Source organism: Panthera tigris, chromosome B3 (assembly GCF_018350195.1).
Source record: "Panthera tigris isolate Pti1 chromosome B3, P.tigris_Pti1_mat1.1, whole genome shotgun sequence".
Classification (NCBI taxonomy): domain Eukaryota; kingdom Metazoa; phylum Chordata; class Mammalia; order Carnivora; family Felidae; genus Panthera; species Panthera tigris.
In genome coordinates this window covers 5,976,779-6,003,767 of record NC_056665.1, presented here as the reverse complement: position 1 = coordinate 6,003,767, position 26,989 = coordinate 5,976,779, and positions in this window count along the sequence as shown.

Genomic DNA, 26,989 nt, shown 5'->3' with positions numbered 1-26,989 from the left:
CCACGAGATCATGACCCAAGCTGAAGTCGGCCGCTTAACCAACTGAGCCACCCAGGCGCCCCAGAAATAACAATTTTTTAAAAAATTTTTAATGTTTTCTTAATTTTGAGAGAGTTAGAGTGTGAGCAGGGGAGGGACAGAGAAAGAGGGAGACACAGAATGTGAAGCAGGCTCCAGGCTCCAGGCTCAGCACCAAGCCCGACGCGGGGCCTGAACTCACAAACGGTGAGATCCTGACCTGAGCCGAAGTCGGACGCTTACCCGACTGGGCCACCCACGTGCCCCCAGAAATAACAAATTTTGATGAGAACGTAGAGAAACTGGAACCCTCACGCACTGTTAGCGGGAATGTAAAATGATACAGCCGGGGCGCCTGGGTGGCGCAGTCGGTTAAGCGTCCGACTTCAGCCAGGTCACGATCTCGCGGTCCGTGAGTTCGAGCCCCGCGTCAGGCTCTGGGCTGATGGCTCGGAGCCTGGAGCCTGTTTCCGATTCTGTGTCTCCCTCTCTCTCTGCCCCTCCCCCGTTCATGCTCTGTCTCTCTCTGTCCAAAAATAAATAAAAAACGTTGAAAAAAAATTAAAAAAAAAAAATGATACAGCCATTATGGAAAGCAGTAGGGAGGTTCCTCAAAAAGTAAACATAAAACTACCATATGATCCAACAAGTCGACCTCTGGGTATACACCCAAAAAGAATCGAAAGCAGGGACTCAAACATATACTTACATACCCATGTTCACGACAGCGTTATTCACAAGAGCCGAGAGGTGGAAACAACCCAATGTCCAGCCGTGGATGAATGGCCCCCAAAAACGTGGTAGAAAGCACAGTAGGATATTATTCTGCCTTAAAAAGGAAGGAAATCTTGACAGATGCCACAACATGGATGAACCTTGAAGACATGATGCTAAGTGAAATAGAAGGCCACAAAAGGATGATATTGTAGGATTCCACCTATAGGAGGAGGTACGTAGAGTAGTTCTAGTAGTACTTAGTAGTACTTAGTACTACTCTAAGTAGTACTTAGAGTAGAGTAGTAGAAAATAGAGTGGTGGTTGCCAGGGGCTGAGGGGAGAGAGGAATGGGGAATTGTTTTTAATGAGTGTAGGGCTTCAGTTTGGGAAGACGAGAAACTTCTGGAGGTAGCTACGTCGCAGGAGAGTGACTGCACTCCACAACACGGAGCTGTATGTTAGAAAATGGCCAAGATGGTAAATGTTATGTTAAACGTATTTTACCACAATAAAACAAATCGATGTACACATGCGCTGTAGAAAATAGGATAAGCATGGGGCACCTGGGTGGCTCAGTCGGTTAAGCGGCCGACTTCGGCTCAGGTCATGATCTCGCGGTCCGTGAGTTCGAGCCCCGCGTCGGGCTCTGTGCTGACAGCTCGGAGCCTGGAGCCTGTTTCGGATTCTGTGTCTCCCCTCTCTGACCCTCCCCCGTTCATGCTCTGTCTCTCTCTGTCTCAAAAATAAATAAACATTAAAAAAAAAAATTAAAAAAAAAAAAAAGGAAATAGGATAAGCAAAAAGAAAACATTTTTAGACGTTGCACTAAGGGGGGAAAAAAAGAAACAGACTGAGTCTATATCTGAGATGATATATGTAAATTCAAAAACAAACACATGCATACACCAGCACTGGATGTCTTAGTTTACTAGGCCACCACAATAAAGTCCAATACGCGGGGAGCTCAGACAGTGGACATTATTTCCTCATGCTTCTGGAGGCTAGAAGTCTGAGATCAAGGTGTCAGCAGCATTGGTTCCTTCTGAGGCCTCTCTCCTTCGCTTGTAGTTGGCCATCTCCCTCCATCTTCACACGGTCTTGTCTTTGAGCACATGCGTGTCTGTGCCCAAATATCCTCTTTTTTTTTCCTTAATGTTTGTTTATTTCGAGAGATAAAGTGAACAAGCAGGGGAAGGGGCAGAGAGAGAGAATCCCAGGCAGGCTCCGTGCTGTCAGCACAGAGCCCGACGTGGGGCTCAATCTCATGAACCACGAGATCGTGGCCTGAGCCGAAATCAAGAATCGGATGCTTAACCGACTGAGCTACCCAGGCACCCCCAAATTTCCTCTTCTCATAAGTTCACCAGTCATACTGGATTAGGGCCAATCCTAAAGACCTCATTTTAACTTAATTATCTCTCTAAACACCTTATCTCCAAATACTATTTCATTCTGAGGTTCTAAGGGTTAGGACTTCAACATAAGAACTTTGGTGGAGACAAAATTCAGACCGTAACACTGATGTCATTCAACGATACATACCCAATCAAGGATACATAGTTAAATGCATAAAAGTGGGTGCTAGGGGATGACAGAAGAACACAGTTGGAATGGGAGTAAAAGTAGGGAACGGAGGGGAAATGCTATTTGAAAATGTACATGTCTGTGTATGTGTGTGCATTAGAAATACAGTAGAATGAGAAGACAGAGGAATTTATCCCAGATGGGAGAACAAGATAAGGCCATGGCTGGAGATCTAAGAAAAACAGATATAAGTAACATGCCTGACAGAGAATTTAAAGCAACAATCATAAGGCTACTCACTGGACTTGAGAGAAGAGTGAAAGGCATTAGTGAGACCCTTACCACAGAGGCAAAAGAGTTAAAAAAAAATCAATTAGAGATGAAGAATGTAATACATGAGATTAGAAACATGCTTGATGCAATGAACAGTATGCTGGAAGAAGCAGAGAAATGAATTAATGACCTAGAAGACAAAGTAATGCAAAGCAATGAAGCTAAAAGAAAAAAGAGAGAAAGAAGAATTATGCAAAACAAGAAAAGAGGGAACTCAGTGACTCCATCAAATGTAATGCATTCATATTATTGGAGTCCTAGAAGAAGAAGAGCAAAGGGGGCAGAAAATTTATTTGAAGAAATAATAGCTGAAACTTCCCTAATATGGGGAAGGAAAAAGACATCCAGATCCGGGAGGTACAGAGAACTCCCATTGAAATCAATGAAATTAGCCCAACACCAAGATATATTGTAATTAAATTTGCAAAATATAATGATACAGAAAATCCTAAAAACATCAAGACAAAGGAAGTCATTAATTTACAAGGGAAAACCCATAATGATAGTTGGAGATTTTTCAACAGAAATGTTCCAGTTCAGTTATGCAACATAGTATTGGAAGTCATAGCCTCAGCAATCAGACAACACAAAAAATAAAAGGCATCCAAATCAGCAAGGAGGAAGTCAAACTTTCACTCTTTGCAGATGACACAATACTCTATATGGAAAACCCAAAAGATTCCACAAAAACACTGCTAGAACTAATCCATGAATTCAGCAAAGTCTCAGAGTATAAAATCAATGCGCAGAAATCGGTTGCATTTCTATACACCAATGAAGCAGCAGAAAGAAAAATCAAGGAGTCGATCCCATTTACAATTGCACCAAAAACCATAAAATACCTAGGAATACACCTAACCAAACAGGTGAAAAATCTATACAATGAAAACTATAGAAAGCTTATAAAAGAAATCGAAGAAAACACACAAAAAAATGGGAAAATATTCCATGCCCATGCATTGGAAGAACAAATATTGTTAAAATGCTGATACTACCCAAAGCAGTCTACATATTCAATGCAATCCCTATCAAAATAACACCAGCATTCTTCACAGAGCTAGAACAAACAATCCTAAAATGTGTATGGAACCAGAAAAGACCCTGGAAAGCCAAAGCAATCCTGAAAAAGAAAATCAAGGCTGGAGGCATCACTATTCTGGACTTCAAGATGTACTCCAAAGCTGTAATCATCAAGACAGTATGGTACTGGCACAAAGAGACACTTAGACCAATGGAACAGAATAGAGAACCCAGAAATGGACCCACAAATGTATGGACAACTAACCTTTGACAAAGCAGGGAAGAATAGCCAATGGAATAAAGACAGTCTCTTCAGCAAATGGTGCTGGGAAAACTGGACAGCGACATGCAGAAAACAACCCGGACCACTTTGTTACACCATACACAAAAATAAACTCAACATGGATGAAAGACCTCAATGTAAGACAGGAAGCCATCAAAATCCTCGAGGAGAGAGTAAGCAAAGACCTCTTTGACCTCGGCTGCAGCAACTTCTTTCTCAACACGTCTCTGGAGGCAAGGGAAACAGAAGCAAAAATGAACTATTGGGACCTCATCAAGAGAAAAAGCTTCTGCATGGCAAAGAAAACAACCAGCAAAACTAAAAGGCAATCAACAGAATGAGAGAAGATATTTGTAAATGACATATCAGATAAAGGGTTAGTATCCAAAATCTATAAGAACTTATCAAACTCAACAGCCGAAAAACAAACAATCCAGTGCAGAAATGGGCAAAAGACATGAATAGACACTTTTCCAAAGAAGACATCCAGATGGCTAACCGACACATGAAAAAATGCTCAACATCACTCATTTTATCAGAGAAATACAAATCAAAACCACAATGAGATACCACCTCAGTCAGAATGGCTAACATGAACAACTCAGGCAATGACAGATGTTGGGAAAGATGCAGAGAAAGAGGAACCCTTTTGCACTGCTGGTGGGAATGCAAACTGGTGCAGCCACTCTGGAAAACAGCATGGAGGTTCCTCAAAAACTTAAAAATGGAACTTCCCCATGACCCAGCAATTACACTACTGGGTACTTATCCAAACGATATAGGAGTACTGTTTTGAAGGGGCACATACACCCCAGTGTTTATAGCATCACTATCAACAATAGCCAAAGTATGGAAAGAGCCCAAATGTCCATTGACAGATGAATGGATAAAAAAGATATGGTATAGGGGCGCCTGGGTGGCTCAGTTGGTTACGTGTCCAACTTTGGCTCAGGTCATGATCTCACCATTGTGAGTTTGAGCCCCACATCAGGCTCTGTGCTGACAGCTCGGAGCCTGGAACCTGCTTCAGATTCTGTGTCTCCCTCTCTTTCTGCTCCTCCCCTGCTCACACTCTGTCTCTCTGTTTCTCTCTCTCCCAAAAATAAATAAACATAAATAATTTTTTTAAAAAGAAGATGTGGTATATATATACAGTGGAGTATTACTCAGCAATCAAAAAGAATGAAATCTTGCCATTTGCAACAACATGGATGGAACTGGAGGGTATTATGCTAAGCAAAATTAGTTATAGAAAGACAAATATCATATGACCTCACTCATGTGTGGAATATAAGATACAAAACTGATGAACATAAGTGAAAGGAAGCAAAAATAATATAAAAACAAGGAGGGGGACAAAACATAAGTCACTCTTAAACACAGAGAACAAACTGAGGGTTGCTGGAGGGTTTTGGATGGGGGGATGGGCTAAATGGGGAAGGGGCATTGAGGAGGACACTTGTTGGGATGAGCACTGGGTGTTATACGTAATAATAATAATAAAAGAAATTTTGCAGGCCAGAACAGAGTAGCATGATATATTCAACGTGCTACACAGGAAGAATCTGTAGCCAAGAATACTCTATCCAGCAAGGTTATCATTCAGAACAGAAGGAGAGATAAAAAGTTTCCCAGACAAACAAAAACTAAAGGAGTTCATGACCACTAAACACATTCCTGCAAGAAATATTAAAAGGGACTCTTTGAGTGGAAAGGAGAGAACAAACATGACAGTATGAAGGTAGGAAACAGAAATATTTCTGTAAAAAAAATCAGTCAAGGATCTCACAAAAAAGGTTATAAAATATAATCACGTATTCCTAAAATGTGGGGAGGAGAGGAGAGAAGAATGGGTTCAAACTTAAGCAACCTCAACTTAATATAGACTGCTACATGCAGAAGAGGTTATATATAAACCTAATGGTAACCATATAGCAAAAACCTAATAAATTTATTATTTGCACTAATAAATACACAAACAATAAAGACAGAGAAATCCAAATATCACTAAAGCAAATCAGTAAACCACAAGAGACAAACAAGAAAGGATCAGAGAAAATCTACATAAACAACCAACAGCAAGTAATAAAATGGCAATAAATACATATCTTCAGTAGTTACTTTGAATGTAGATGGACTAAACCCTCTAATCAAAAGACATAAGGTGACAGAATGAATAAAAGAATAACACCCATCTATATGCTGCATACAAGACACTCACTTCAGATTGAAAGACACCTGAAGATTGAAAGTGAGGCAGTGGAGGGGTACCTGGGTGGTTCAGTCAGTTGAGCATCTGACTTCGGCTCAGGTCATGATCTCACAATTTGTGAGTTCGAGCCCTGCATCAGGGTCTGTGCTGACAGCTCAGAGCTTGGAGCTGCTTCGGATTCTGTGTCTTCCTCTCTCTCTGTCTCTCCCCAACTTACACTCTGTTTCTCTTTCTCTCAAAAACAAAGAAACATTAAAAAAAATGAAAGTGAGGCAATAGAGAAACATCTATCACGCAAATGGATGTCAAAAAAAAGGTGGGTTAGTGATACTTATATAGAACAAAATAGACTTTCAAACAAAGTCTGTAACAAGAGACAAAGAGGGGCATCTGGGTGGCTCTGTGTCGGTTAAGCATCCACTTCAGCTCAGGTCACGATCTCATAGCTTGTGGGTTCGAGCCCTGCATCAGACTCTGTCCTGACAGCTCAGAGCCTGGAGCCTGCTTCGGCTACTGTATCTCCCTCTCTCTCTGTGCCTCCCCACTCACGCTCTGTCTCTCTCTCAAAAATAAATAAACATTAAAAAAAATTTTTTTAAAAAGAGACAAAGAAGGACACTATATAATCATAAAGAGGACAATTCAACAAAAAGATCTAACAACTGTAAATATTTATGCACCCAACATGAAAGCACCCAAATGCATAAAACAGTTAATAACAAACATAAAGGAACTAATCAATACTAATACAATAATAGTAGGGGACTTTAACACCCCACTCTCAACAATGGACAGTTCATCTAAACAGTATCAACAAGGAAACAGTGACTTTGAATGACACATTGGACCAGATAGACTTAACAGATATATTCAGAACATTCCATCCTAAAGCAATAGAATGCACATTCTTTTCAAGTACACATGGAACATTCTCCAGGACAGATCACATGTTAGGCCACAAAACGGGCCTCAACAGATTCAAGAAGATCAAAGTCATACCATGTACATTTTCTGACCACAACAGTATGAAACTAGAAGCCAATCACAAGAAAAAATCCGTACATGAAGGTTAAATAACATGCTATTAACAATGAATGAATCAAGCAAGAAATCAAAGACGAGGAGAGCCTGGGTGGCGCACTCAGTTAAGCAGTCTTGATTTTGGCTCCGGTCATGATCTTACGGTTCATGAGATTGAGCCCTGCATCATGCTCTGTGCTGACAGTGCAGAGCCTGCTTGGGATTTTCACTCTGCCCCTCCCGTGCTCTCTCTCTCTCTCTCAAAATAAATAAATAAACTTGAAAAAAAAAAAAGAAATCAAAGAAGAATTTAAAAATACATGAAGACAAATAAAAATGAAAACACAATGGTCCAAAACCTTTGGGATGCAGCAAAAACTATTCTAAGAGGAAAGTTTATAGCAATACAAGTCTGCTTCAAGAAGCAAGAAAAATCTCAAATAAATAATGTAACCTTACACTTAAGGGAGCTAGAGAAAGAACAACAAACAAAGCCTAAAGCCACTAGAAGGAAGGAAATAATAAAGATTAGAGCAGAAATAAATGATAAAGAAACTAAAAGAATGATAAAACCAATCGATGAAACCAGGAGCTAGTTCTTTGAAAAAATTAACAAAATTGATAAACCTCTAGACAGATTTATCAAAAAGAAAAAAGAAAGGACCCAAGTAAATAAAATCACAAATGAGAGAGGAGAAATAACAACTAATATCACAGAAATACATACAATTATAAGAGAATTTTATGAAAAACTATATGCCAAAAAATTGGACAACCTAGAAGAAGTTGATAAATTCCTAGAAACATATAAATTACCAAAAGTGAAACAGGAAGAAATAGAAATTTTGAACAGATCAATAACCAGCAAAGAAACTGAATTGGTAATTAAAAACTCCCAACAAAGAGAATTCGGGACCAGATGGCTTCACAGGCGAATTCTACCAAACATTTAAAGAAGTAATATCTATTCTTCTCAAACTGTTCCAAAAAACACAAGAGGAAGGAAAACTTCCAAATTCATTCTATGAGGCCAGTGTTACCCTGATACCCAAACCAAGTAAAGACACCACAAAAAAAGAGAATTATAGGCCTATATCTCTCATGAATATAGGTGCAAAAATATTCAACAAAATACTAGCACACCCAATCCCACAATATGTTTAAAAAAAATTATTTACCATAATCAGGTGGTACTTATTCCTGGCTTGTAAGAGTGGTTCAAGAGTCACAAATCCACCAACATGATATTATCACATCAACAAGGGAAAGGATAAAAACCATATGGTCATTTCAGTAGATTCAGAAAAAGCCTTTGACAAAGTACAACATCCAATCGTGATAAAAACCCTCAACAAAGTAGGCTTAGAGGGAACATACCTCAACATAATAAAGGCCACATATGAAAACCCACAGCTAATATAATCCTCATGGGGGAACACTAAGAGCTTTTCCCTCTATGGTGAGGAACAAGACAGGGATGTCCACTCTCTTCACCACTTTTATTCAATATAGTGCTGGCAATCCTAGCCTCAGCAATCAGACAACGAAAAGAAATGAAAGGCACCCAAATTGGCAAGGAAGAAGTAAAACTTTCACCATTTGCAGATGACATGAGAAAACCCAAAAGGCTCCACCAGAAAACTGCTAGAACTGATCAGTGAATTCAGTAAAGTTGCAGGATACAAAGTCAACATACAGAAACCGATTGCATTTCTATGTACCAATAATGAAGCGGCCGAAAGAGAAATTAAGGAATCAACCCCATTTACAATCAGCCCCACTTACAACCCCATTTATAACCCCAGTTACAGCAAAAATAATAAGCTACTTAGGAATAAACCTAACCAACGAGGTGAAAGGCCTGTACTCTGAAAACTATAAAACACTGAGGAACGAAACTGAAGATAACACAAAGAACTGGAAAGACATTCCGTGCTCATGGATTAGAAGAATAAATGTTAAAACGTCTATTCCCAAAGCAATCTACACATTTAATACAAACCTTATCAAAACACCAACAGCATTTTTCACAGAGCTAGAACTAACAATCCTAAAATGTGTGTGGAACCACAAAAGAACCCGAATAACCAAAGCAACCTTGAAGAAGAAAAGCAAAATGGAGGCATCACAATTCTGGACTAAAAGTTATGTCACAAAGCTGTAGGAATCGAAACAGTCTGATACTGGCACAAAAATAGGCACAGAGATCAATGGAACAGACTAGAAAACCAAGAAATGAACCCACAGTCATATGGCCAAGTAATGTTCGATAAAGCAGGAAAGAATATCCAACGAGAAAAAGACAGTCTCTTCAACAAATGGTGTCGAGAAAACTGAACAGCTACAGGCAGAAGAATGAACCTGGACCACTTTCTTACACCACACCCAAAAATAAATTCAAAATGGATTAAAGACCTACATGTGAGACCTGAAACCATAAAAATCCTAGAAGAGAGCATGGGCAATAACTTCTTTGACATCAGCCTTAGCAACTACTTTCTAGATATGTCTTCCGAGGCAAGGGAAACAAAAGCAAAACAAACTGGGGCACCTGGCTGGCTCAGTCAGTAGAGCACGCGACTCTTGATCTTGGGGTTGTAAGTTCAAGCCCCACATTCGGTGTAGACATAGTTTAAAAAGAAAACCTTAAAAAGTAAAAATAAACTTTTGGGACTACATCAAAATGAAAAGCCTCTGCACGGCAAAGGAAACAATCAACAAAACTAAAAAGCAACCTATTGAATGGGAGAAGATATTTGCATATGGCGTATCCAATCAAGGGTTAACATCCAAAATACATAAAGAACTTATACAACTCAACACCCGAAAAATGAATAATCCAATTAAAAATGGGCAGATGACAAGAAGACATTTTCCCAAAGAAGACATGCATGTGGCCAACAGACACATGAAAAGATGCTCAACATGACTCATCATCAGGGAAAGGCAAGTCAAAACCACAGTGAAATTATCACCTCACACCTGTCAGAATGGCTACAGTCAACAACTCAAGAGGCAACAGGGTTCACCAAGTATGTGGAGACGGGGAAGCCCTCGTGCACTGTTGGTGGGAATGCAAACTGGTGCAGCCGCTCTGGAAATGAGTATGGAGGTCCTTCAAAAAGTTACACATAGAACTACCCTTCGGTCCAGCAATCGCACTACCGGGTATTTACCCAAAGAATACAAAAACACTAAATCAAAGGGATACAGGCACCCTGATGTTTATAGCAGCACTATCTACGATAGCCAAATTATGGAAACAGCTCAAATGTCCATCCACTGATGCATGGATAAAAAAGACACGGTACATTGAGCCAAAAAAAAAAAAAAGAGAATGGAATCGTTTCATCTACAATGACATGGATGGAGCCAGAGAGTATTATGCTAAGCGAAACAAGTCAGTCAGAGAAAGTCAAACACCACATGATTTCGCCCATATGTGGAATTTCAGAAACAAAACAAATGAGCAAAGGGAAAACAAAAGAGAGAGAGAGGTGGACCACGAAACAGACTCTTCACTACAGAGAAAAAACTGATATTTACCAGAGGGGAGGTGGGTGAAACAGGTGTTGGGGACGAAGGAAGCCACTTGTCATGATGAGCACTGGGTGATGTATGGAAGTGTGGAATCACTATACTGGACATCTGAAATTAATATTACACTTTACGTTAACTAACTGGAATTTAAATTAAAACTTCAAAAAAAAAATACAATAGAAATGACGGACTAATTTACTTGTCTCAGCCTAGAACAGATGAAATAGACCAAAATTATTTGTTAATATCTTAGTACAGCATCTTGCTGTGAGTATGCTTTACCGTTTTCTCTTCATTGTTATTCACCGGTTTTTAGTTTTTCCTCTCCAAAAATCATTCCTATTTATCAGTTCCAGCACTTGTCTGTTTTCAAATTTATTATTTTCTCCTTTCAGCTTCATGATTTCCTTCCATTTGCTTTCCTTACGTTTATTTTGTTGTTCTTTTTAAAGCGTCCTGCATTGAATACTAAATGCGTTTGTTTTCATTCTATCTGGTTTAGTAATCTCAGCTTATAAGGTTGTAAATTTCCCCTTGAGCCACCTGCCTCCAAAGTTCTCACACCCTCAGGCCTTCCCAACGATGCCCTTGAGAGAGAGGGCCAGGAGTGCCTCCAACCCAGAGCCCAGATTTGTGTTGTCTTCATGGTTTTGGAAGGTATTCCTTTTTGCTACTCTCAAAGGCGCTTGCTTTTTTCCCCTCCCCATAGCACGATACATCAAGATTCTCAGACTTCCCCAAAGTGAAATCTCTAGGAAGGCAACTTCACACATTCATAAGTGACTTTACATTCCCATAGCGACGGCATGGCAGGCAAATGGAACACCAGTATAAGATAAAGGTGCCATTGCAAATTAGCAGGGAAGAGATGGACAGATCAATAAATGATATCGGGGCAATTGAATCCCTATCGATTAAAGATGAACATTCTAAAATACTATAAAAATACCGGGAAAAAATATGCAAAAAAGCTTAATAATTTCAGTGGTAGGGATTTTCCAAACAAAACTAAACTCTCAGCCAAAAATAATAATAATAATAATAATAATAATAATAATAAGGTATGGACCCAAAGTGCATGTAATTAGAATTTCTGCATTGACGTGGCAATGGCATAAAAACAGGACGGGGGATCACTGCTCTAGATTTAAAATTCATTGCCTTGTACGCAAGGTAAAAGGTGCCTCACCTCATTCATAGTTAAAGCCATGCAATAGTCTTATTGTGTTGAGTAGGGTTGAGCATCTTTTAACATGTTTTGTGAACCGTTTATATTTATGTTTTCTGTGAGAGCCAATTTTTGCTTGTGTCCACATTTCCCCCCAGTTCGATAAAAATAAGAACATGTGGCAATACATATCTGGTTACAACATGGATAAGCAGACACATACATCTCTGGGGAAAACATACGTGTGAGTTGGTGTGACTTTTGTGAAAGGGCACTTGATCTATTAAAACTACAAACACACAGGTCTTAAAAGTGCTCATCACAAGAAAAAAAATTTTTAACTATGTATGGTGGAGGATGTGTTTTGTTTGGTTGGTTTATTTTATTTATTTATGTATTTTTGAGAGAGAGAGAGAGAGAGAGAGAGAGAGAGAGAGAAAGAGAATCTCAAGCAGGATCTATGCTCAGCACAGGGTCCAACTCGGGGCTTGATCCCACCACCCTGGGATCACGACCTGAGCCAAAATCAAGAGAAGGAGGCTTAACTGACTGAGCCACGCAGGCGCCCCTGGTGGAGGATGTTAACTAGACTGTGGTAATTATTTCACAATATACAGGAATCATTACACTATACCCCTGAAACCAGCATAATGGTATGTCTCAATTACACCTCAATGAAATATAAAAACCTGCAAACACAACACCGTTTTATCCAGCAATTCTCTTTCTAGGAATATATTCCTATGTAAGTGAAATAACACACAGGTGAGCATGTTTGAAATCTCAAAATACGGGCGATGGGTATTGAGGAGGGAACCTTTTGGGATGAGCACTGGGTGTCGTATGGAAACCAATTTGACAATAAATTTCAAAAAATAAATAAATAAAATAAAAATGAAATAAAAATAAAATAGAAAAAAGAAATGTCAAAATACTAGAAACAATCAAATTGTCCGTCAATGGGGAACGGGCTAATTGGATTATAACATATTTGTGCAGCAGTAAAAAAGAACGAAACACATACATATGCAACATACGTACGCGTGTGCGCGCAGTGCTGAACTATGTCACTCAATGTTAAGTAAAAACTGCGAAATACAGCGCAGCGTGCCCAAGAATCACTCATTCAACAAATGTGAGTCGAGGACTTACTTTATGCCATGAACTGTCCTAGGAACTGGAGAAATGGAGGAAAACAGAATGGCTCAAATCTAAGCTTACATTCTGCCAGAGGAGAGATGCAAGGAACAAACTAAATATCCAGAAATGAGATCACTTCAGATAGTGGTAAATACCGTAAAGGAAATCGTGAACCAAGAGATGTGACCGTGACAGATTGAGTGCAGTGGGGCTGCTTTACAACAGGTGGTCAGAGGGACTTCTCTAGAGATGCCATTTGAGCTGAGGCAGCAGGGTGCAAGAAAAAAAAGACTCCGAAGCAGGAAGGAGCTCACAGTGAGGGCCACAAAGATGGCCAGTCCAGTGGGTGTGGTGACTGGCAGGGAGGGCACCCCCGATGGGGTCTGAGCAGTAGGCAGGGTTCGGGATTTGTATTTCACTTTTTGTTTTTTAATGTTTATTCATTTTTGAGAGAGAGAGAGAGCATGAGCATGGGAGGGGCAGAGAGGGGCGGACAGAGGATCTGAAGCAGGCTCCAGGCTCCGAGCTGTCAGCACAGAGCCCCACGCAGGGCTTGAACTCACGAACTGCGAGATCATGACCTGAGCTGAAGTCAGACGCTTAACCGACTGCCACCCAGGAGCCCCATGTTTTACTCTTAAAAACATGTTCTCGTTGTGTACAAAAAGGATATAAATCTACATAGATGCATTTCTTCTTGTGTGTGCGTGTTTGTATACGTACATATTTTAGGAAGGAGAAGCAAGAAACTGATCATGGTGGCTGCCTCAGGAGGACTAGGGCTCTAGGACAGGAAGGAGACTTGTTTCACAGTGTATGTTTTTATGCTGTTTGATATTTATACTATGTATATGAATTAGTTTTTTCAATTAAAAACTAGTTAATATTTTAAACTCTAGAAACATAATATTCCATCTCAGTTGTAATCAGAGACATGCAAATTAAAACATCAGGGAAATAAGATTTTTTAGAAAGGATTCAAAAGCTCATAAAGCTCCTAGTTGATGAGGAGATGAGAAAATGGACTCATGTACTGTTTGCATATTTTATTTGCGGACAGGAGCATTGGTAAAACTTTCCTGAGGATCACTGGACTTTTTTGATATCAAAGGCTCTAACTTTTTAGTGTATCTTTGCCTCAACAATTCCACATCCCTGAGTTTACCCAGAGGAAAGGATCAGGAGTGGGTGCAAAGAGTGAATGAGGAGGTTCAATCCAGCATGTTAATAATAAGGAAATTAAAGAAGTTAAAATCTAACAATAGTTACCTATGTAAATGAACTGTAGTATATCCATACAATGGAATTGTATGACTATATTTAAAATACTGTTGGGGCGCCTGGGTGGCTCAGTCGGTTGAGCGTCCGACTTCGGCTCACGTCATGATCTCGCGGTCCGTGAGTTCGAGCCCCGCGTCGGGCTCCGTGCTGACAGCTCGGAGCCCAGAGCCTGTTTCGGATTCTGTGTCTCCCTCTCTCTCTGACCCTCCCCTGCTCATGCTCTGTCTCTTTCTGTCTCAAAAATAAATAAACCTTAAAAAAATTTTTTTTAAATACTGTTAAGGAATATTTACTGATATGCAAAAATGTTATGGATTTATTGTTAGGTGAAAAATAAAGTTACAAAAGAGAGTGTTCCATATTCTAATTTTAGCACAAATATATATATGTATATGTATATATATTTTTATGTATAAATATACATATACATACACATATATGTATATGTATATATATTTTATGTATAAATATACATATACATACACATATATGTATGTATGTATATATATATTTTTTTTTAATGTGTGTATATATATATATACATAAAACTGAAGACTGCAAAAATATTAACAGTAGTTAACAAGTCATGAGTTAGAGTCTCTTTTCTTTAAATGTTTATTAATTTTGAGACAGAGAGAATCAAAGCAGTTTCCATGCCCAGTGCAGAGCTTGATTTCACAACCTAGAGGTCACGACCCAAGCTGATATCAAGAGTAGGACGCTCAATTGATTGAGCCACCCAGGTGCCCTGAGAGACAGAATCTTAATCTTGCTGCATGCTCAGGAGGAAACCCTAGGCAGGGCTCGATCCCATGCCCCTGAAATCATGGCATGAGCCAAAATCAAGTTTCTAATGCTCAACAGACTGAGCCACTTAGGAGCCCCAACCTAGAAACCATTTTTAAGTGTATGGTTCAGGCATTAAAAACACTCATAATGGTCTGAAAATATGCACGGCATGATGTCAATCCTTTTGTACTTGTTAAGGGCTGATTTGTGTCCCAGTATGTGATCTATTCTGGAGAATGTTCCATTTGCACTTGAGAAGAATGTGTATTCTTCTGCTTTAGGATGAAATGTTCTGAATATATCTGTTAAGTCCATCCGGTCCAGTGTGTCATTCAAAGCCATTGTTTCCTTGTTGATTTTCTGTTTAGATGATCTGTCCATTGCTGCAAGTGGAGTGTTGAAATCACCTACTATTGTGGTATTATTATCAATGAGTTTCTTTATGTTTGTGATTAATTGATTTATATATTTGGGTGCTTTCACATTGGGTGCATAAATGTTTACAATTCTTCTTGGTGGATAGAAGATTGATTATGGATTAATTATGATATAATTTCCTTCTTCATCTTTTGTGACAGCCATTATTTTAAAATCTAGTTTGTCTGGGGCACCTGGGTGGCTCAGTCAGTTAGGCGTCTGACTTCGGCTCAGGTCATGATCTCACAGCTCGTGGGTTCGAGCCCTGCATCGGGCTCTGTGCTGACGGCTCAAAACCTGGAGCCTGCTTCAAATTCTATGTCTCCCTCTCTCCCTGCTCCTCCCCCACTCATGCTCTGTCTCTCTCTCTCAAAGATAAATAAACATTAAAAAAATTAAAAAATAAAATAAAATCTAGTTTGTCTAAGTACGGCTACTCCAGCTTTCTTTTGGTGGCCATTAGAAAGATAGATGGTTCACCATCCCCTTACTTTCAATCTGAAGGTGTCTTTAGGTCGAAAATGGTCTCTTGTAAACAGCATGTAGATGGATCTTCTTTTCTTATACATTTTGATATCTATGTCTTTTGATTGGGAAGTTTGGTTCATTGACATTTAGAGTGAGTACTGAAAGATATGAATTTCCTGTAGAGTTGGAGTTTCTGGTGATGTTCTCTGGTCATTTCTAGTCTTTGCTGCTTTTGGTCCTTTTTGTTTTGTTTTGTCTTTTCTCCCCTCAGAGAGTCCCCCTTAAAATTTCTTGCAGGGCTAATTTAGTGGTCACTAACTTCTTTAGTTTTTGTTTGTCTGGGAAACTCTTTATCTCTCCTTCTATTTTGAATGCCAGTCTTGCTGGATAAAGAATTCTTGGCTGCATATTTTTCTGATTCACCACATTGAATATATCATGCCATTCCTTTCTGGCCTGGCAAGTTTCTGTGTATAGGTCTGCTGTGAACCTGATCTGTCTTCCCTTCCAGTAGGGAAGGGAACAACACTTGAGTAAGGACAACACTTGTAGTAAGGACAACATTTGAAACTTGAAATCGACCACAAGAAAAAATTCAGAAAGACCATGAATACTTGGAGATTAAAGAACATCCTACTAGGGGCTCCTGGGTGGCTCAGCCAGTTAAGCATCTGACTTTGGCTCAGTTCATGATTTCATGGTCCATGAGTTCAAGCCCCACATCAGACTCTGTGCTGACAGCTCAGAGCCTGGAGCCTGCTTCAGATTCTGTGTCTCCCTCTCCTTCTACCCTGCCTCTGCTTGCACCCTCTCTCTCTCTTAAACAAACACACAAACAAACATTAAAAAAACCATTCTACTAAAGAATGAATGCGTTAACCAAGAAATTAGACAGGAAATTTAAAAGTACATGGAAGTCAATGAAAATGATAACACAACAATCCAAAACCTCTGGGACGCAGCAAAGGAAGTCATGAGAGGGAAGTATATAGCAATCCAGGCCTTCCTAAAGAAGAAATAAAGGTCTCAGATACACAACTTAACTTTACACCTTAAAGAGCTGGAAAAAAAACAGCAAATAGAGCCCCAAACCAGCAGACGATGGGAAATAATAAAGATTAGAGCAGAAATCAATGATGTCGAGATTAAAAAAAAAAAAAAAAATAGAAGAACAGATCAATGAAACCAGGAGCTGGTGGTTCTTTGAAAGAATTAACAAAATTGATAAACCCCTAGCCAGATTGATCAAAAAGAAAAAGGAAAGGACCCAAATAAATAAAATCAAGAATGAAAGAGGAGAGATCACAACCAACAGTGCAGAAATACAAACAATAATAATAGAATATTGTGAGCAATTATACACCAATAATGAGCAATCTGGAAGAAATGGACAAATTCCTAGAAACATATAAACTACCAAAGCTGAAACAGGAAGAAATGGAAAATTTGGACAGACCCATAACCAGCAAAGAAATTGGATCAGTAACCAAAAATCTCCCAAAAAACAAGAGTCCAGGACCAGATGGCTTTCCAGGGGAATTCTACCAAACATTTAAGAAGAGTTAACACCTATTCTTTTGAAGCAGTTCCAAAGAATAGAGATGGAAGGAAAGTTTCCAGACTCATTCTACAGACCAGAATTACCTTGATCTCAAAATCAGACAAAGACCTCACTAAAAAGGGGAACTACAGACCAATTTCCCTGATGAACATGGATGCAAAAATTCTCAACAAGATCCTAGGCAACTGGATCCAACAATACAGTAAAAGAATTATTCACCATGATCAAGTGGGATTTATTCCTGGGAGGCAGGGCTGGTTCAATATCCACAAATCAATCAATGTGATACATCACATTAATAAAAAAAAGAGTAAGAACCACATGATCCTCTCAATAGATTCGGAGAAAGCATTCGATAAAATACAGCATCCCTTCTTTTTTTTAATTTTTTAAAAAATGTTTATTCATTTTTGAGAGAGAGAGAGACAGAGTGTGAACAGAGAAAGGGCAGAGAGAGAGGGAGACACAGAATCCAAAGCTGTCAGCTGTCAGCACAGAGCCAGATGCAGGGCTTGAACTCACAAACTACGAGATCATGATCTGAGCTGAAGTCGGATGCTTACCCCACTGAGCCACCCAGGCACCCCTACAGCATCCTTTCTTGATAAAAATCCTGAAGAAAGTAGGGATAGAAGGATCATACCTCAAGATCGTAAAAGTCATATACAAAACACCCACCACTAATATCATCCTCAATGGGGAAAATCTGCGACTTTCCCCCTAAGGTCAGGAACACACCAAGGATGTCCACTCTCACCACTGTTACTCAACATAGTGTTGGAAGTCTTAGCCTCAGCAATCAGACAACACAAAGAAATAAAAGGCATCTAAATCAGCAAGGAGGAAGTCAAACTTTCACTCTTTGCAGATGACATGATAATCTATGTGGAAAACCCAAAAGATTCCACAAAAAAACTGCTAGAACTAATCCATGAATTCAGCAAAGTCTCAGAGTATAAAATCAATGCACAGAAATCGGTTGCATTTCTATACACCAATAATGAAGCAGCAGAAAGAAAAATCAAGGAGTCGATCCCATTTACAATTGCACCGAAAACCATAAAATACCTAGGAATACACCTAACCAAACAGGTGAAAAATCTATACAATGAAAACTATAGAAAGCTTATAAAAGAAATCGAAGAAGACACACAAAAAAATGGGAAAATATTCCATGCCCATGCATTGGAAGAACAAATATTGTTAAAATGCTGATACTACCCAAAGCAATCTACATAGTCAATGCAATCCCTATCAAAATAACACCAGCATTCTTCACAGAGCTAGAACAAACAATCCTAAAATGTGTATGGAACCAGAAAAGACCCTGGAAAGCCAAAGCAATCCTGAAAAACAAAATCAAGGCTGGAGGCATCACTATTCTGGACTTCAAGATGTATTCCAAAGCTGTAATCATCAAGACAGTATGATACTGGCACAAAAAGAGATGCTTAGACCAATGGAACAGAATAGAGAACCCAGAAATGGACCCACAAACGTATGGCCAACTAATCTTTGACAAAGCAGGAAAGAATAGCCAATGGAATAAAGACAGTCTCTTCAGCAAACGGTGCTGGGAAAACTGGACAGCGACATGCAGAAGAATGAACCCGGAGCACTTTGTTACACCATACACAAAAATAAACTCAACATGGATGAAAGACCTCAATGTAAGACAGGAAGCCATCAAAATCCTCGAGGAGAGAGTAAGCAAAGACCTCTATGACCTCGGCTGCAGCAACTTCTTTCTCAACACGTCTCTGGAGGCAAGGGAAACAGAAGCAAAAATGAACTATTGGGACCTCATCAAGATAAAAAGCTTCTGCACGGCAAAGAAAACAACCAGCAAAACTAAAAGGCAATCAACAGAATGAGAGAAGATATTTGTAAATGACATATCAGATAAAGGGTTAGTATCCAAAATCTGTAAGAACTTATCAAACTCAACAGCCGAAAAACAAACAATCCAGTGCAGAAATGGGCAAAAGACATGAATAGGCACTTTTCCAAAGAAGACATCCAGATGGCTAACCGACACATGAAAAAATGCTCCACATCACTCATTTTATCAGAGAAATACAAATCAAAACCACAATGAGATACCACCTCACACCAGTCAGGATGGCTTACATGAACAACTCAGGCAATGACATGTTGGCAAAGATGCAGAGAAAGAGGAACCCTTTTTCACTGCTGGTGAAACTGAGGCAGTCATTTTGGAAAACAGTACGGAGTTTCCTCAAAAACTTAAAATTAGAACTACCTTACAACCCAGCAATTGCACTACTATTTATCCAAAGGATACGGGTGTGCTGTTTCAAAGGGGCACATACACCCCTATGTTTATAACAGCCCTATTGACAATAGTCAAAGTATGGAAAGAGCCCAAATGTCCATCAACAGATGAATGGATAAAGAAGATGTGGTATATACATACAATGAAGTATTACTCAGCAATCAAAAAGGATGAAACCTTGCCATTTGCAACTACGTGGATGGAACTAGAGGGTATTATGCTAAGCGAAATTAGTCAGTCACAGAAAGACAAATATCATATGACTTCGCTCATATGAGGACTTTAAGAAACAAAACAGATGAACATAAGGGAAGGGAAGCAAAACGTATATAAAAACAGGGAGGGGGACAGAACATAAGAGACTTTTAAATACAGAGAACAAACTGAGGATTGCTCGAGGGGTGGTGGGTGGGTGGCGGGGAATGGGCTAAATGGGCAAGGCACATTGAGGAGGACACTTGTTGAAATGAGCACTGGGTATTATATGTATGGGATGAATCACTGGATTCTACTCCCGAAATCATTATTGCACTATATTCTAACTTGGATGTATATTTAAATAAATAAATAAATAAATAGGAAAAAAACGTTCAAAATGTTACACAACCATCACCACCCTCCATCTCCGGAACTTTTTCATCTTCCCAAACTGAAACTCTGTATCTATTAAAGAAAACAATTTCTCCCTTCCCCCAGCCCCTGTTAACCACCATCCTACTTTCTGTCTCTAGGAATTTGACTCCTCTACATACTTCATATAACAGAACGGTACAATATTTTGTCATTTTGTGACCGGCAAATTTCACCTAGCATAATGACTTCAGCTACCTACCGCCTTTCTCTATCCATTCAAACACAATGGACACTTGGGTTGCTTCTGTCACAATTTTCTCTATTGTAATGTATATAAGTTTCAACTTCTCATCTCTTTTTTAAAAGTTTATTTATTTATTTTGAGAGAAAGAGAGTGAGTGTGGGAAGGGCATAGAGAGAGAGGGAGAGAGACAGAATCCCAAGCAGGCTCTGCACTGTCAGCACGGAGCCCGATGTGGGGCTCGAACACACGAAATGTAAGATCAAGACCTGAGCCACAGTCAAGAGTCCGATGGTTAACCAACTGAGCCATCCAGGCGCCCCTCAACTTTTCATCTTTATGAATTCTTGTTATTTTGTTTGGTTTTTTTTTTGATCCCCATCCTAATGTGTGTGAGGAGGCATCTGTGGATATTGTTTGCATTTCCTAATGATTAGTGATGTTGAACACCTTTCATCTTGTTGGCCCTTAGCATATCTTCCTCGGAGAAATGTCTATTTAAGACCTTTGCCCATTTTTTAATCAGGTGGGGGGGGGTTGTAGTCATTGTTTTGGGGTTGTAGGAGTTCTTTATATATTCTGGATATTAATCCCTTATCGGATATATGCTTTGCGAATTTTTCTCCCATTCTGTGGGTTGCCTTTTCACTCTGTTGATTGTGCCCTTTGACGCACAGAAGTTTAAAATTTTTATGCGGTCCAATGTATCTATTTTTTTCTTGTGTTGCCTCTAGTTTTGGTCTCACATCCATATAGCCCTTAAAAATGGTTTTGTCACATATGAGTGCCTACACAATGTATTGTTTTGTTTTCCTTGTTTTAGAGAGTCTTATAAAAAGTGTACCGTAGGGGCACCTTTGGCTCAGGTCATGATCTCATGGCTTGTGGGTTCAAGTTCTGCGTCAGGCTCTGTGCTGACAGCTCACAGCCTGGAGCTTGCTTCAGATTCTGGGTCTCCCTTTCTCCCTGCTCTTACCCCCGCTTGCACTGTCTCTCCCTCTCTCTCTCATAATAAATAAACTTAATAATAATAATTTAAGGGGTGCCTGGGTGGCTCAGCTGGCTAAGCATCCGACTTCGGCTCAGGTCATGATCTCACGGTTTGTGGGTTCAAGCCCCGTGTCAGGCTCTGTGCTGACAACTGAGAGCCTGTAGCCCACTTTGGATTCTGTGTCCCCCCTCTCTCTGCCCCTCCCCTGCTCGTGCTCTATCTCTGTCTCTCAAAACTAAATAAAAGTTAAAAATATTTTTAAATAATTAAAACAATTTTAAGTGTATTAGCCTCCATGTGGTCATTTAAGAAGTCCTTTTTTTTCACTCATCATTATATACCCAGATTCATACCTATTGTTATTATATATTATTTTCATTGTGTGAAATTTCAGAGCTGTATATTATTCCCCTGTGTGAATATACCAAAGTTTATTGATTCATTTTCCTACCAATGGGTATTACATCCGTCCCAGGGTTTTGTCACTCTGCACAATAATCAGTGAACGCCTTCATAGTGTCTCTTGTTCATGTATATAAGCGTCTTCTCATTGGACCATAGGGTATAGAGATGTTCAAATGTACAAAATAATGCCAAATTACTTCAAAGTAGTTGAATCAATTTACATACTCACCGGCAATGTTTATGAGTTCTCATCAATCTATATCTTCTCTAACACTCAAGTACAGTGAGTGAGATTTCTTAATTTTGGTCAATCTCATGGATGTCAAATGGTATCTGCTTGTGGTCTTGATTTGCATTTCCCTGATTATGATGGAGATTGAGCATCTTTTCAGGTACTTATCAGCCATATGTATTTTCTCTTTTGTGAAATGCCTATTCATGCCTTTTGCATATGTTCTGATAGGTCGATCTTTTTCTTGATAGATTTGAAGACATCCTTTATGCATTCTTGATAGCAATCCTTTGTTTAGGTGCATAAGTTATAAATATTTTCTCCCTTTTTCCCTCATTTTTTTTACAATGTCTATTGTTGAATAAGTGTTCTTAGTTTAAATGCAACGTATAAATCTTTTCTTTTATAATTAGAGCTTCTTGGCATCTGGTTTAAGAACTCTTTCCCTACTCTAAAATTAGAAAGATGTTCCCTACATTGTTTTCTAAAAGTTTTCAAGTTTTACTTCTGGCATTTACATCTGTAATAGACCCAGAGTTGATTTTCATATTGATCTGAAGAAGAGAGGCAGTTTATTACATTTTGTCCCATATGGATAATCGATTTGTCCAAGTCCAATTATCGGCAAGTATCAGAGGGAGCATAGCAGAATGTGAAGAACAGATGAAGCACTAAACGGGGCTGGAAAAGGAAACAAGGCCTTGGGCCTGAGGGAAGACTGCAGTGGATCCTGAAGCTTCCTTAATGTTAACTGCCAGGTGAGAGGAGACTGCTTTCTCACACATTGTCATATGAGGATTTGGTACTAGGAGCTGTTACACACATGGTGTCCCAGCAGGAAATGTTGTTGGACACACAGAATATCAACAATTAGCAATCTATAAAGGACGAAAGTCTTGGATCGTGTAATTGAGCTGCCGAGCCAACTCTAGAAGCCAGTATCTGGCACATAGTAAATCCTCAACAAATGTTTTGGAATAAGGGAATGAATGAACACATACTCCACCCAGGACCACTCCCTGTGCTTCCCAACACCTACTTCTTTTCTGCCTCCACATCTTCGTATTTTCGGTTCCCTCTACCTAGAATGCCATTCCCTCCCCATAGACTCACCTAGAATGCCACCGTATCCCTAATGCTTATCCCAACCCCCAAAGGCAAATGTGATTTCTCACTCCCTTGAATACACATAGTTCTTTGTACTCACCATAACTACCTTTTTAAATTTGGGGCTTTTAATTATTTATGCCTAGTCTTGCTCTCCAAAAGATTTAGAGGCGCTTGTAAGAACACAAAAACAGAGGGCCTCAGTTCCGGCAGTGGGGGGGGGGCAAGTCTCGTTTTGCAGTCAGACCGCGGCACACCTTGCTGCCCGAATGGGCAAAAAGAGCCTCAGCAGACAACTGGACTGAAGGAAAAAGAGGCCAAGACTCGACAGCAGAGCACATGCAACACACATAGGGAACATTCCCTGAAAGGCCAGGTCCCGGGGAACAGGGGACATTGCACCGCACGGCACTACAGGACCTCTTCCTCATAAGGCAATTATTGTTAAGGGCAGGAGAAGGAGTTAACTTTCCTAACACCCAGAAACAGGCACAGAGAGTCAGACAAAATGAGGAGACAGAGGAATATGCCTGCCCCAGATGAAAGAACAGGAACAAACCACAGCAAGAGGCCAAAGCAAAATGAATATAGGTAATATGCCCGATAGAGAATTTAAAGTATCAGGTGGCTCAGTCAGTTGAGAGTCTGACTCCTGATTTCAGCTCAGGTCATGATCCCAGGGTTGTGGAATCGAGCCCCTCATGGTGCTCCACGCTCAGTATGGAGCCTGCTTAAGTTTCTCTCTCAATAAATAAATAAATAAAAATAAAATAAGTTAAAAAAAATTCTCTCTCGGGGCGCCCTGGGTGGCTCAGTTGGTTCAGCGGCCGACTTCGGCTCAGGTCATGATCTCGCGGTCCGTGAGTTCGAGCCCCGCATTGGGCTCTGTGCTGACAGCTCAGAGCCTGGAGCCTGTTTCAGATTCTGTGTCTCCCTCTCTCTGACCCTCCCCGTTCATGCTTTGTCTCTCTCTGTCTCAAAAATAAATAAACGTTTAAAAAAAATCATTTAAAAAAAAAATTCTCTCTGTCTCCTTTTGCCCCTCTCCCTGCTATCTCTCAATTTCTAAAATAAAAAATAATAATAAAAATAAAGAAATGATCATAAAAAGACCCACTGAACTTGAGAAAAGAGTGGAAAACATCAGTGAAACCCTTAACACGGAGATAAAAGGAACCAATCAGAGATTGAGAATACAATAAATGAAATTAAAAATACACTTGATAGAATAAAATACACTTGACAGGTTAGTTGAAGCACAAGAATGAATTAAAGACCTGGGAGACTGAATAATGGAAAGGAACCAAGGTGAGGAAAGGAGAGGAAAGAAAATTATACAAATTGAGAATAGTCTTCAGGAACTCAGGAACTCCATCAAGTGTAATAACATTCCCTATTATAAGGATCTCAGAAGAAGAGAGAGATAGGGGGCAGAAAACTTATTTGAAGAAAAAATAGCTGAAAATTTCCCTAATCTGGGGAAAGAAACAGATCTCCAGGAGGCACAGAAATACCCCAAAAGATACCTCCAAAAATTCAACCCAAGGAGGTCCACACCAAGACACAGAGTAATTAAAATGGCAAGAAGTAGGGTGCCGGGGGGCACCTGGGTGGCTCAGTCGGCTAAGCATCTGACTCTTGGTTTTGGCTCAGGTCATGATCTCACAGCTTGTGGTTTTGAGCCCCATGTCAGGTTCTGCACTGACAGTACAGAGCCTGCTTGGGTTCTCTCTCTCTCTCTCTCTGCCCCTTCTCTCTCTCTCTCTCTCTCTCTGAAATAAATAAGAAAAAAAAAGAGTGGGGTGTCTGGCTGTCTCAGTTGGTAAAATATGTGACTCTTTCCTTTTTTAAAGTTTATTTATTTATTGTGAGAGGTGGGGAGAGGCAGAGAGAGAGGAAGAGAGAAAATCCCAAGCAGGCCCTGCACTGTCAGCACAGAGCCTAATGTGGGGCTCTATCCCTGGAACCATGAGATCATGGCCTCAGCCGAAATCAAGAGTCAGACGTGTAACCAACTGAGCCACCCAGCCACCCTGAGAACATGTGACTCTTAATCTCCGGGTCATGAGTTCGAGCGCACTTTTCACATAGAGCTTACTTAAAAATAAATAAAATGGCAAAAAGTAACAAGAAAGAAAAAATCTTAATCAGCAAGCGAAGAGAAAACAGTTACAAACAAGGGAAACGCCATGAGGCTATCATTGGATTTTCCAGCAAAAACTTTGCAGGCCGGAAGGGAGTGGCATGGTATATTCAAAGTGCTGAAAGGGAAAAATCTACGGCTAAGAATACTCTATGCAGAAAGGCAATCATTCAGAATAGAAAGAGAGAGAAGGAGTTTTGCAGACAAACAAAAACTAAAGTTCATAACCACTAAGCCAGTCCTACAAGAATGTTAAAGGGGACTCTGAGTGGAAAGGAAGACCATAAGTGACAGTATGAAAGAGTAAAAGTATGCAAAAGCAGTAAAAATAAACATTTCTGTAAAAATCAGTCAAGGGATTCACAAAATATAAGGATATGACGCCTTATATCAAAAATGTGGGAGGAGGAGGAGTAAAGAATGGGCTTTAAACTAAGTGCATCAACTTAATACAGACCGCTACATGCAGACGAGGTTACATACAAACCTAATGGTGACCACAAATCAAAAACCAGTAATAGATATGCAAAGAATAAAGAGGAAGGAACCCAAGTGTATCGCTAAAGAAAGTCAACAGACCATGAAAGGATCAGAGAAAGTGAACAGAAACAACCACAAAACAAGGCGCAAGATGGCAATAAATACATATCTATCAATAATTACTTTGAATAAATGGACTAAATGCCCCAATCAAGAGACATAGGGTGAGAGAGTGTCTAAAGAAAAAAGACCCATCTATATGCTGTCTACAAGAGGTTTGTTAGACTGAAAGACACCTGCAGATTGAAAGTGAGGAGACAGAAAACGTTTATCATGCAAATGGATGTCAAAAGAAGGATGGGTTAGCGATAGTTCTGTAGAACAAAATAGACTTGGGGCACCTGGGTGGCTCAGTGGGTAATCATCTGACTCTTGATTTCGACTCAGGTCCTGACCTCACAGTTTGTGACAACGAGCCTCACGGTAGTCAGCATGGAGCCTGGTTGGGATTCTGTCTCCCCGCCCCCCTCTCTCTGCCCCTTCCCCATCCGTGCTTGCTCTCTCAAAATAAATACATAAACTTAAAAAAAAAAAAAAAGAACAAAACAGACTTTAAACAAAGACTGTAACAAGAGACAAAGAAGGACACTATATAATCATAAAAGGGACAAGTCAACAAGGAGATATAACGATTGTAAATATTTACGCCCCCAACATGAGAGCACCCAAACACATAAAACAGTTAACAACAAACATAAAGAAAATAATTGATAGTATTACAATAATAGTAGGGGACTTTAACACCCCACTTACATTGATGGACGGATCATCCAAACAGAAAATCAACAACAAAACAATGGCTTTGAATAACACACTGGACCAGACGGATTTCATAGATCTGTTCAGACCATTCCATCATAAAACAACAGAACACACATTCTTATCAAGTGTATGTGGAATATTCTCCAGAACAGATCACATAGTGGGTCACAAAACAAGTCTCAACAAATTCAAAAAGACTGAAGTCATG